The sequence below is a fragment of the Ursus maritimus genome, unplaced genomic scaffold, assembly GCF_017311325.1.
Source record: "Ursus maritimus isolate PB19 unplaced genomic scaffold, ASM1731132v1 scaffold_36, whole genome shotgun sequence".
Taxonomy (NCBI): Eukaryota; Metazoa; Chordata; class Mammalia; order Carnivora; family Ursidae; genus Ursus; species Ursus maritimus.
In genome coordinates, this window is record NW_024426230.1 from 17962545 (window position 1) to 17974451 (window position 11907).

Here is an 11907-nt window from a genome sequence, read left to right on the forward strand (position 1 = left end):
TCAAGGTAAAGTACATGCTCCAGGGTAAGAAAAGAAATAGGGAAAAGATCTTTCCCTGAATTGATAGACATGACATTTGTGCAAGTAGGTAGATAGAATGATTCACAAAAAATGGACTAGGAAGGAAGAAAGGTGAAATGTGAAAGCTGGAACTAATGTTATCAACTCAATCTGTTATCTGAGCTCACAAGTTAAACATAGTATTGCAGTGTCAGCATTTCTCCAGGAAAGTAGAACACTATAAATATCCACTGCTTGGAAGCAATATTTGACCTATAAAGAACCACCATCCCAACAGTGCTTGCTGCAAAAATTGGGTAATGGTTGTCTGCAAAGTGGCAGACTTTCTTTGGAGTCTGAGCTGAACAGAGGGGTTCTGTGTAAAATAGCAATAGAGTATGTTGTGAATTTTCAGGTTTTGATTGACATGTTTTGTTCATTATACATTTTCAAGAATTAACAGATTTAGCTCAGTATCCTGAGCACTGTCTTAACAGAAACTGTGATATTTCAATTCCAAACTATACTTAAATTCTAGTTGGATGGTGCAATCCCATAAAACCTGTAATCCTAATTGATGGAATGGCACTATTATTTCCTGTTTCAAAGCATGTATTCTAGAGCTAATGACTTAGAAGTGTTTAAAACAGAAGTTAAAGAATATTTAGAAATCGTTAGGCTTATCTTCATTTTGGTTTTGTTTGTGTTTTGGGCTGATCAGAGAAATGCTAATGACACAAATACCCCAGTATTTTCCCTATTGCAGAAAAATATGTTGATTTTTTTTTTTTGATCTAGCAACACTGTTTTCACACTTTTCACAGAACATGATAGCATTTGCATTAGGCACCAGTCTCAGAGCAACAGATTTATTTAAAGGTTATTTACCATGCTCTTTTCTGAAACAATTTCTCACGATTCTCTGTTGGCAACACTGTGACTGCTACTATTCTAACATTTCATTTCAATTTATTTAACTTCCATCCAACCTGAAAAAAATAATTTTAGTCCTGTACACTTTCATAAATGCCTGTCTTCTCTAAAATTCTTATTCTTTGTTTTGCAATATTTTATAATGAAAATTTTTAAATTATTATTTTAAAAATATCATGATTCCTCCATAGTTGTCAAGACAAATAGGTTAATATTTTGATTATTAAAAATCATTTTAATTACTCTTATTTCTTTATGTCCTCATCTGTTTTATCGTTGTGATAAAACATTTTGTTTTACCCTCACAATGTATCTCAAAGGTGACCAATTTTGGCCACTCCCCTAGACTTCCTTAGTTATGTCTCCATTGTGTCTTGCATGAGCTCCAACAGCCTCTAGTATATTTCCCTACTTCACTTCTTTCTCACCTGTAATCCACAGAAGTTAAAGGGACCTTTAAAAATCTAGTTTATACTACCACTCTTGCCTGTAAGCTCTCAGAAAGTTCCCATATTACTTAGAGTAAATCCAAACTTCTTTTCCCTAACTGGAAGACCCTGCCTACTTCTTCAAATTGATTTCACACCATTATTCTCCTACTTCATCAGTCTTTCATTGCCATTTTTTTCTGTTGTATATTCTTGCGAAATCTCTTCTCAAATCAAATTTTCATTCTCAGAAAATCCTTCGCTATTCATCTATCTAAACTACCCCCACTAATGTACAGGCTTCCAGTTAGGAAATGAATAAGTCATGGGGATGAATGGCACAACACAGGGAATATAGTCAATGATATTGTAACAGCATCGTGTGCTGACAAATGGTAGCTACACTTGGGGTGAGCATAGCATAATGTACGCAGTTGTTGAATCACTATGTTGTACACCTGAAACTAATGTAACATTGTGTGTCAACTCTACTCAAATAAGAAAATTAAAATTAAAAACAGAATTACATTTTTACTACTATAAATAAATAACACCTACTATTATGAGGTGCTCCTGCATACATTACCCAATTTTAATTTCTCCAGATCACATGCTAAAATATCACATAGATTTAGTTATTTTATTATTTGGAATATCTCCTACCCAGTTTGAGAATATAAGCTTTATTAGAGTAGACCTACCAATAAGTTGTTGATCATTTGAACAAGGCAGAAAAAATGTTAGGAAAAGAAGATAAAAGTTGCAAAAGAGAGTGAATTAAAAGATGTTTTCAAACAGCAGATAAGATTTAAAAGAAAAAAGAAATATTAATCTCTCTTTTCCCCCATGGTCATAATTTTCTTGCATTGCTTACTGTAAATGTAATATCATCCCTCCACAGCTATACAAGTCCAAATTGTCATAAATTTTTAAGGCTTAAATAGAATTTTTTGAAGACACTTTCCAGGATCTGGGGCTAAAGTAGTTTCTTTTACATTAAAGTAACCTGAAACAGGGGTGTCTGGGTGGCTCAGTCAGTTAAGCGTCTGCCTTCAGCTCAGGTCATGATCCCAGGGTCCTGCATCAGGCTCCCTGCTGCTCAGCGGGAAGCCTGCTTCTCCCTCTCCCACGCCCCCTCCTTGTGTTCCCTTTCTTGCTGCCTCTCTCTCTGTTAAATAAATAAATAAAATATTTTTAAAAAATACCTGAAACATTTTATCTGTACTTGGCTAATACTACTTAGCATCATATAGGATATAGCTCTGGTTTCTGTTTCTATACCCCTACTGTCCTGAACATGATTACTTCCATATTATGAGTTTATTATTAACAGAATAATGGACAGAGATCAAACATGTATGTTCTGTGCTTTCCAAGTCAGATTCATGTGATGCATTCACATTTAATTTTGTGTCACTATTCAGGTGATCATATATATTTTTAAAAGTCGCATGTTTATTTGAAAAAGTGGAGATTACATATTTAAATAACATTTAAATATTTATACATATTTTCTTCCATTCCATTTGTTTGTTTGTATACTTGTTTGCTTTTTTATTTCTTTCTATTGTTTTTGAATTAAGTGTATAAATTCTCCTTGGCCACTATCTAGAATTTCTGAAAGAACAATCTCTCAAGTTTAGCCGTAACTTATCAAGAATTTTATTTAGTGAAATGACACTTCCAGTGATGTCAAATAGTTTAAATATTTCAATATTAAGGGCAGTGGTTTTGTTTTGTTTTTTGTAATATTGATCAATCAAAAACAGGTGATTATAGATCTAGATATATCAATATAGGTATATATTTAGATATGCATAGATGTATATTTAGATATATAGATATAGACATTTACTTAGATATGCATAGGCGTGTATTAGGTAGTTACGCGTTTATATGGGGAAATAGATATAGATAAATTTTTTTCCTAATACTTAACAAGGTAGGAACATGATATGGAAGCTTTCTTTCCTTTTACATATCAGTCTTAAAGTGCTTAAACTCCTTTGTTAAGATTACTAAGAATAAATTCAGAACTAATATCAAACTCTCATTTGTCTGACTTCAAAACTCTTGCTTATGCATTTCCATCTCTGGACACTCTCTTTGCCTCCCAAGAAAGTAAGCTCTATCTATTTTGAGAATATCATCCATATTTTCCTTCTGTTTCAGTATCCTAGGTATATTAACTCACCAGTATTTCTTACTGTCATCTGGAAAGCACATACATACACATTAATGACGGCAGTTGGGCAGGGTTCAGTTGCTACAGAAATGACTCATGGGACCAAAACAACAAATTTTTTTTTATAAATCTGTGGTTTATTACAAGAATATACCATATAGCAACATATTTCTCTTAATCGAGGTGCCTGGGTGGCTCAGTGTGTTGAGTGTGTGACTCTTCGTTTTGGCTTAGGTCACGATCTCACAGTTGTGAGATTAAGCCCCACATTGGGTACTTAGTGTGGAATCTGTTTGAGATTCTCTCCCTTTCCTCTCCCCACTCATGCTGTCTCTCTCTCTAAAATAAATCAATAAAATCTTTAAAAAAAAGAAAATTATAATAACATTGAAAGGCTGTCTCACAGCAAGAGTTCAAAGCGTCTGAATTCAATCTCTCACCATTTTGCCTTTGCAGGGGTACCACAATATGCTTTCTCTTTTGGGCTAGGGTCAAATAGCTCATAGATTAAACACCGTGGAACCAGGGAGTCCAGTATAGGGTATAGGCTCAGATTTATGTCCTGTAGATCACATAGGCTTGATTTTACTTTGTAACTTGCCCCAATGTCAGAGCCCTCTCATAGGTCTCACAGAGACACATGCATATCCCCAATCTCCATTATCAATAAACTATGCTGACAAACTTAAACTGATCTTTGTACAAATGGTTATAAGGTAACAACTAATGGGTAAGTCTATGCCTTGATGAGAGGCTGATGTTATCCAACCATCCACTATTTCTGCAAAATGGCTCAGGAAAATTCCAGATCTACTGGAAATAACTCTCATGGCACAATATATATTATAATAATCACAAAACACTTTTTTTTAAAAATCAGCATTTTTAAACACCTTTTAGCTGATACAGTGCAATGCAACTGAATATATTAAAGCTTACTCTTTCTGACAGATCCCAATCTACCAGTTTGTCCCAGTCACTAAGATGACATGTCCAACAATCATGAGATTCATATGTGTGATTTCTCATTTTATTTATGTATGAGTATTTTTATAGAAATTGTCCAGTCTCCAACCTTTTATCAGCCAGTCCTTTTTTAATTTAATATGAAATGTTACTTGTTAATTCATTACATAGATTAGATTAAAAACGAACTTTTCTATTTAGGAAAAAAGTAAAAAGATTTTCTACTCCTACTCTCTTCATATTCCCATCCCGTGTGGTCCCTGAATATCATCAGGCAAATCCTAAGACTCCTTGAAACACAGCTTGAAAATTACTACTCGAACCCAATCCCGTTGTATAGAATCTGAAACTGAGACACATTGAGGCCAACCTTTATTTGAAGAGAAGTGTTGCTTGTTAGTGAGAATGTTGATAAGAATCAGATTTTCTATCTAGCTTCCCAGTGTTCTTCTCAAATGGAAGTATCAATAGCTGTCCAATTGGCACATAGATAATATTTTTTTAGAAATAGTACTAATTATTTAGAGCAAATTAAACGATGATTATAGTAATGTCAATTTAAGCGATTAAATACACTCCCATAAATTTATGTAATCTTTTGATTTGCAGAGTTAATCTTCTCTTTATCCGTAAATAGGTTCAGCTTGTGGAAAGGTATCATAAGCTTAAATAATTAACGTCTAAATATTTACTACCATATCTGATTATCTATGTGCTAGTCTCATTTAATCATCTCTGTTAAATGCTTCTTAACCTGGTGTCTAGTTCATTAGTTGTTTGGTTTTTTTTTTCCTTTCATAGGGGTACATAAAGGTGTTGTCTTAGAATGGATGATACCTTAGTTTCATGAAATACATTTATTTAGAAGGAGTTTCTGATGTCGGTTAGGCCAGCATGTTAGTTGTGCTTGAGAGTTCAGTCACAGGTTTAACTTTACCTAAAATTCACTCAGCTTCCCTCAAAAAATAATGTTCTCTGCGGCTTTTTGTTGCACCAAGTCTCTATCTGCTCCAATACTATGCTAGATTGAATTACTGTTCATAGTTACCTGGCCCCTTCGCTGTAGGCACAGAAAGGTGCACTCTAGTGTAATCCTTGCTACTTCACCTGAAGCTGTAACTTACTGCCAGGATGAAACAGTCCTGACCACTGCCGTGTGAATTGCCTCAACTCTGAATGACATCAGATTTGGCCAGATGACCTGTGAGGACAACAGAATGTGAGCACGAGTGATATTCTTTAAATATTATTGCATCCTTTGCCATTGCCTTTTTTCCCTCTACCACAACAATGACATGACCCAGCCTCCTTCATCCTGTGTCCAAGAATGAAGACTTTTGGGGCTTGTTGGCAACTGACTCAAAGCAAGCATAAAACAAAAGCAAATAACCTTATGTGTCAGCCACTGAGATTTGGGAGTTGCTTATTTCTACAGAATTTAATGAAAATTTAGTAAGATGAATTCATTTATTAAAAAATGTATTTTTGTCGATTAGGTTAGACAATTTTAGCATTCTGAAATAGAGTTGTCAGCAGGGCAGGCAGCCCCCTTCATATGGCTTATTTTCTTGAGGGAGAAATGAACTATAAACACGTAAGCAAATAAAAGAAAAATATTGTTTCTAAGAGCACTAGGTGCTATTGACAATACATAATAATGCTTTGAAACTAAGCAGTTCTAGGACTTGAATGCAATGATTAGGAAGGTACTTCTAAGAGGCATGATTTTGAGCTAAAAATCTGAATAACAAGAAGAAACTACCAATATGAATATCTGAGAGCACAAGCTTCTGAGCAGGGTTTACAGAAAATTCAAAGACTGGAAAGTAGGATTGGAACATACTAGAACAGAAAAAAATAAAATCCAGTAAGCGTGGCATTGATGAGCTAGGAAGGCAGTAGTAGAAATGTATTTGAAGAGGTGGCAGAGGCCAAGTTTCATCAGGCCTTGGGCTCAGCAAAGGGTGGCCGTCTATTCCTAGGTGAGCTCACAATAATCATCCCATACAAGTAGCATGCTTTCAATGCATAATACATCAGTGCCATCATTAATACATCCCGATATCATTAATTTATTCCATTCAATTCTTATTTCCTGACATGTTTCTTTCCTCTCAATTTCATTGTCACCTTTGGTCCTTATCTCTTAGACTATGCCGAAGATATGGGCTTGGGGGTTACTCCTGTACTACAGTATACATTGACCCCTCTGAAATATCTCTTTGTCACTTAACACTTTAGTTCGATCTAATCTCCAGGAACCTTCTCTGGTGCCAGCCTTCCTGTGGTTAACTAGCACGCCTGATGCATCTCATCTCTTCTCCTAAGAAGGAAATACAAAAGTCTTTCTTTTTTTTCTTCGTAATTTAAATGTCCTCAGTCAAATTCAAGTTTTTATTCAGAAAGGTATTCTCTCTTTGGATGGTGGAGAATCAGTATTTAAGTTAGTTTTAGGGTCAGTTATTTAAAAAAAAAAAAAAAGTAAGCGTCAACCCTGTCTTCTGCAGTTGATTACTATAAACTTAAAATATATTGTTTTAGGGGCGCCTGGGTGGCACAGCGGTTAAGCGTCTGCCTTCGGCTCAGGGCGGGATCCTGGCGTTCTGGGATTGAGCCCCACATCAGGCTCCTCCGCTATGAGCCTGCTTCTTCCTCTCTCACTCCCCCTGCTTGTGTTCCCTCTCTCGCCGGCTGTCTCTATCTCTGTCGAATAAATAAAATCTTTAAAAATATATATATATATATATTGTTTTAGCATTTTCTTGAAAATGAGAAATCAATTTTCTGTTAGTCTAAGACATAAAAATAGCTAAAACTAAGATAATTCTTTTACCTAATTAATCACAAAGGGTTAAGAAAAATCTCTTTAGTCAGAAGTACTTGGATTTGGGAGTAAAAAACATTGTCTTCATGTATATTCTTTAGCAACTTATTTAATAATCTTGAGTATCTAATATTCCTGTATGTAATTTTGGTCCTCCAATATTTGTGAACATCAATCAAGAATACATATTCTAGAAACTAAATTTCAAGGTCAGACAATGTTTATGTGGAGAAGCAGGATTACACTAGAGAATTTTTACACATGAAGAATATGTGGCAAAATTAAGACACATTTAATTCTGAGCTTCTTAGAAGTAATCCAGTTTTCAAGATTATTGTATATATTAATAGAATAATGAGTGCAGATAAAAAATTCATTATAACACCTGACTAAGAATATTAGTGTCATTAAATAATAATATTGCATTGCTCTCTGCCTACTCAAGAATATTTTTTATGGTACTGAATATCTCAGTCTGAGAATTCTTCACATTGTAATTTTATATTTTATGTGAAGTTGTAAAGGGGGATTAAATCCATACTGAATTTCAAAACTATTTTGGCTAAAAAATATATGTTGTTTAACAGATCTAATGTGTTTGTCCAAATAATCTTAAATACATTTTTTCAAAAATTGTCACTGATGAGGTGTAAAATTGGATGGAAATTTCTGTCTAGACCCTGGTCCCAGTGAAGATGTGCTATTCACATTATGGCCTGTTCCCCTGGCTAGATCCTTCCTGCTGGCAAGAAACATAGCACAGTGTGTGGATAACCCCAAATTAGAACTTCCAAATGCTGGCGGGAGATGTTCAGTATCTGGCAACTGAGGCTTTTTAGTATTTTCCTCTACCTCTTTTCAGTTCTATTTGCAATATTCCAAATCATTAGATGTCTTTTACTCATATGCTTCTATTTACCCTAAACAATTCACTTTGCCTGAAATACATCTTATCATATGCAGTGATAATTTTCAGACATAGACACATTTCCTGAAGCTTATAATACAAAATTATACTCTGAACATGGAAGAATCACTATAAACTCCAAGCATATTGGCAGCCTATGGCTGACTCAGGAAAGCAAATTCATGGAAGAGGAGCTTGATTCAATTTAGATAAAAGGAGAACTGTTATTATCTATAAAAACATGTTTAACAGGTACTCCCTCCTGATGGAGTTGGGGTAGTAATTAGTAATTTGAGGAAAAGGGCTGCTGTAAACAGGTAAGAAACTAAAATGAAATTCACTTTTGAAGCTTGTAAGCAAACCAAGCTTTTATTTTTTAATTTTTAATTTTTTTACTTATCTCTTATTTCTTTTTTTTTTTAATTGAAGCATAATTAACATACAGTGCTATATTAGTTTCAGGTGTACGATATAATGCTTTAACATTTCTATACATTTCTCAGTGCTCTTTGAGATAGGTATACTCGTAATTACCTTTATCTATTTCACTCACTCCCTACCACTTATCTCCCCTCTGGCTACCACCAGTGTGTTTTCTGTATTTAAGAGTCTGTTTTTTTCTCTCTTGTTTTCATTGTTTGTTCATTTGTTTTGTTTCTTAAATTTGACATACAAGGGAAATCATATGGTGTTTGTCTTTCTCTGACTGACTTATTTCACTTAGCATTATACCCTTTAGGCCCATCGATGTTGTTGCAAATGGCAAGATTTCATTCTTCTTTATAGCTGAGTAATATTCCACTGTGTGTGTGTGTGTGTGTGTGTGTGTGTGTGTGTACACACCACATTTTTCCATTCATTTATGGATGGACACTTGGGTTACTTCCGTATCTTGGCTATTATAAATAATGCTGCAGTAACCATTGGGGTGCATATATTTTTTCAAAGTAGTGTTTTTGTTTCCGTTGGGTAAATACCCAGTAGTAGAATTACTGGATCATATGGTAATTCTTTTCTAATTTTTTTTGAAGAGCCTCCATATTGTTTACCACATTTCTCCAAAGAAAGCGTACAGGTGGCCAACAGATATATGAAAAGATGTTCATCCCAAGGCTTCCACTGGTTCTTATGGGCTTTGGGTGGATTCCACTTACCGTATTATTCTACACATGCATCTTTGGGTAAATATAGTAATTGGATGCTTTTGAATTTCAGGTATTTCAGAGAAATGGAGAACATTTTAATATAATATGGTTCTTAATTCTGCCTAAATGGTAAATGATTCAGATGTATACTTCTAAATGTATTTCACTGAAATACACACTCAAATCTGAGTTCAAATTTTGGCTAAAAATAAATAAAGACTGGCCTCGAAAATTCTCAGAGCAGACAAAACCAGTTTAGACATACATACAAAGCTTAATTTTTTTTTTTTTTTTTAAGACTAACCACCTGGTCATCTCTTGCTTGTGCCTCTAGAATTCACAAGTGAAACTTAAATGGTTTCCCCAAACTGACATGAGGTGGTCACCGACCAAGCTCTGTCATTTGGGAAATTTCTAAAATTATATCACTGTGAAGAATATACAGTCACTATCTCCTCAGATGCCAATTTAAAACAATATACCCATGAGCTTCATACTATGTTTATTTTGAGTACTCCTGGTTTATGAACTGTCTTTTTGGTGTGTGCACAATAAACTTTTAAACATTATTACTTCCATGAGTCACTGGTTTTACTTCTGTTATTTCTGAAATTTTGACTGATTTTATTACTAAGATATTTCTAAATAAGAGCAAATTATCGTGTCATTTTTATAACGCTTACATCATAGTTAGCCACGAGGTTCAAGTGAGATAATATAAACTATTTAAGGTATACAGAGCATAGCGTAAACACTCAGTAAATTTTGGCTTTTATTTGTAATCACAATAATCAAAACTAGTTCTATAAATAAAACAATTTAAGAACAAAAGAATACATTCAAGCTGAGGTAATATCCCACATAGCTCTTCAGCCTGAACAAGAGTCCTATGTGATAGATATTTCCAATTTAACATCTAGAAGTATTTAATTAATAAAATTATATTCCTTATAATTTATCCCTAAATGAAGATTATTAAGAGTTGTTTTTATGAAAAAAAACTTTAAACTGTAGTTTTGTAATTTTATATGAGTATGTATATACAAATGCAATATTAATTTGAAAAATGCACATGAGTATTTGATCAGGAAATAATATAAGACTTCACCAATGTTTTCTCTAGTCATAGGTTTAAAATGAAACAAAACAGGAAAGGAGATGAGGGAGAATTATATTAAATCACATATCGAGATACTTTTCAGTGGGTAAAAGGCATGCAGTTAAAACATGTCCTTAGTGGGGCACATGAGTGGCTCAGTCAGTGAAGCCTCCAACTCTTGATTTCAGCTCAGGTGAGATCGAGCCCCATCTCAGTCTCTGCACTAGGCATGGAGTCTGCTTGATTCTCTTTCTCCCTCTCTCAGTGCCCACCCTCCCCTCCCCACTCTTTCTGTCTAAAACAAAACAAAACAAGCAAACAAACAAAAACATGTCCTTAGTTCTCCCAGATTGTCTAGTTATGATGTCAGGTCTGCTCAACACGAGCTTGGGCTTTATGTTGATACATCTTTCTCTCTTTGATATTTTATTAATTATGACTTTGGCTTTTCATTAATCATGTTATGACAGACAACTCCAATCCATTTTTTTTTTAAGTTAAATTTTGAAAACAACTCCATTTGAAGGAGAGTTGCAAGTTGCATTTCTCATAGCAGTTAGTCGTCAAGGGTTTTATTATACTATTTATCATTCACAACTGTTACACAAGAAGTAGTACATTTTTAAAGAATCTAATAAATTCCCAAAGCTAGAGATCAGTAGGATCTAAAAATATTGTACAGATATTTTAATACCTGTCAAACTGTAATATACATAACACTGATAATATTCAGAATTATTTTGTGTCACATTGATAAATTATTTGATTTTACATTTATTGCTTGATAGAAAAAAATAAGCCTAGAACAGCAAATCAATGACTCAATAGTTATTATTCCTAGGGCAGGTCTTAGAAATTCTGAATTGATTTAAAATTTAATAGAAAAATATCGCATGGATATTAGTATAAGTGGTATATAGATATGACAAACACTGTCAAGGTGTGCAGGGAACACTGAATTTTGAGGAATACTGCCAAGATATCTATTAAATATTTTGTAATAATTTTAAAGAATCAGAAGTCATACTACTTGTTTTAGTTATCTAAGATGGTCTCAACAAAAAAAGCCATGGTAAACTATCAATTTAACCACATAATCTTTTAACTGCATTCCTGCTTACTAAGTGCATTAAGTTCACTGTTTGTAAGTCATGTTTTTTTGTTGTTGTTTTAATGTAATCTTTATATTATCAACAAATGTTGACTTCAAGAGCAATCTTCAAATTACTCTTTTCCCCCAAAATCTTGGCTTAAGGTAATTACAGAAAGAAACAATAGGATCTGTATTTAAATCTGCTGTGTCTATTGTATCAGGTGCCTGCCTTCCGCTCAGGTCGTGATCCCAGGGACCTGGGGTTGTGCCCCACATCAGGCTCCCTGCACAGCAGAGAGTTTACTTCTCCCTTTCTCTCCCCCCCCC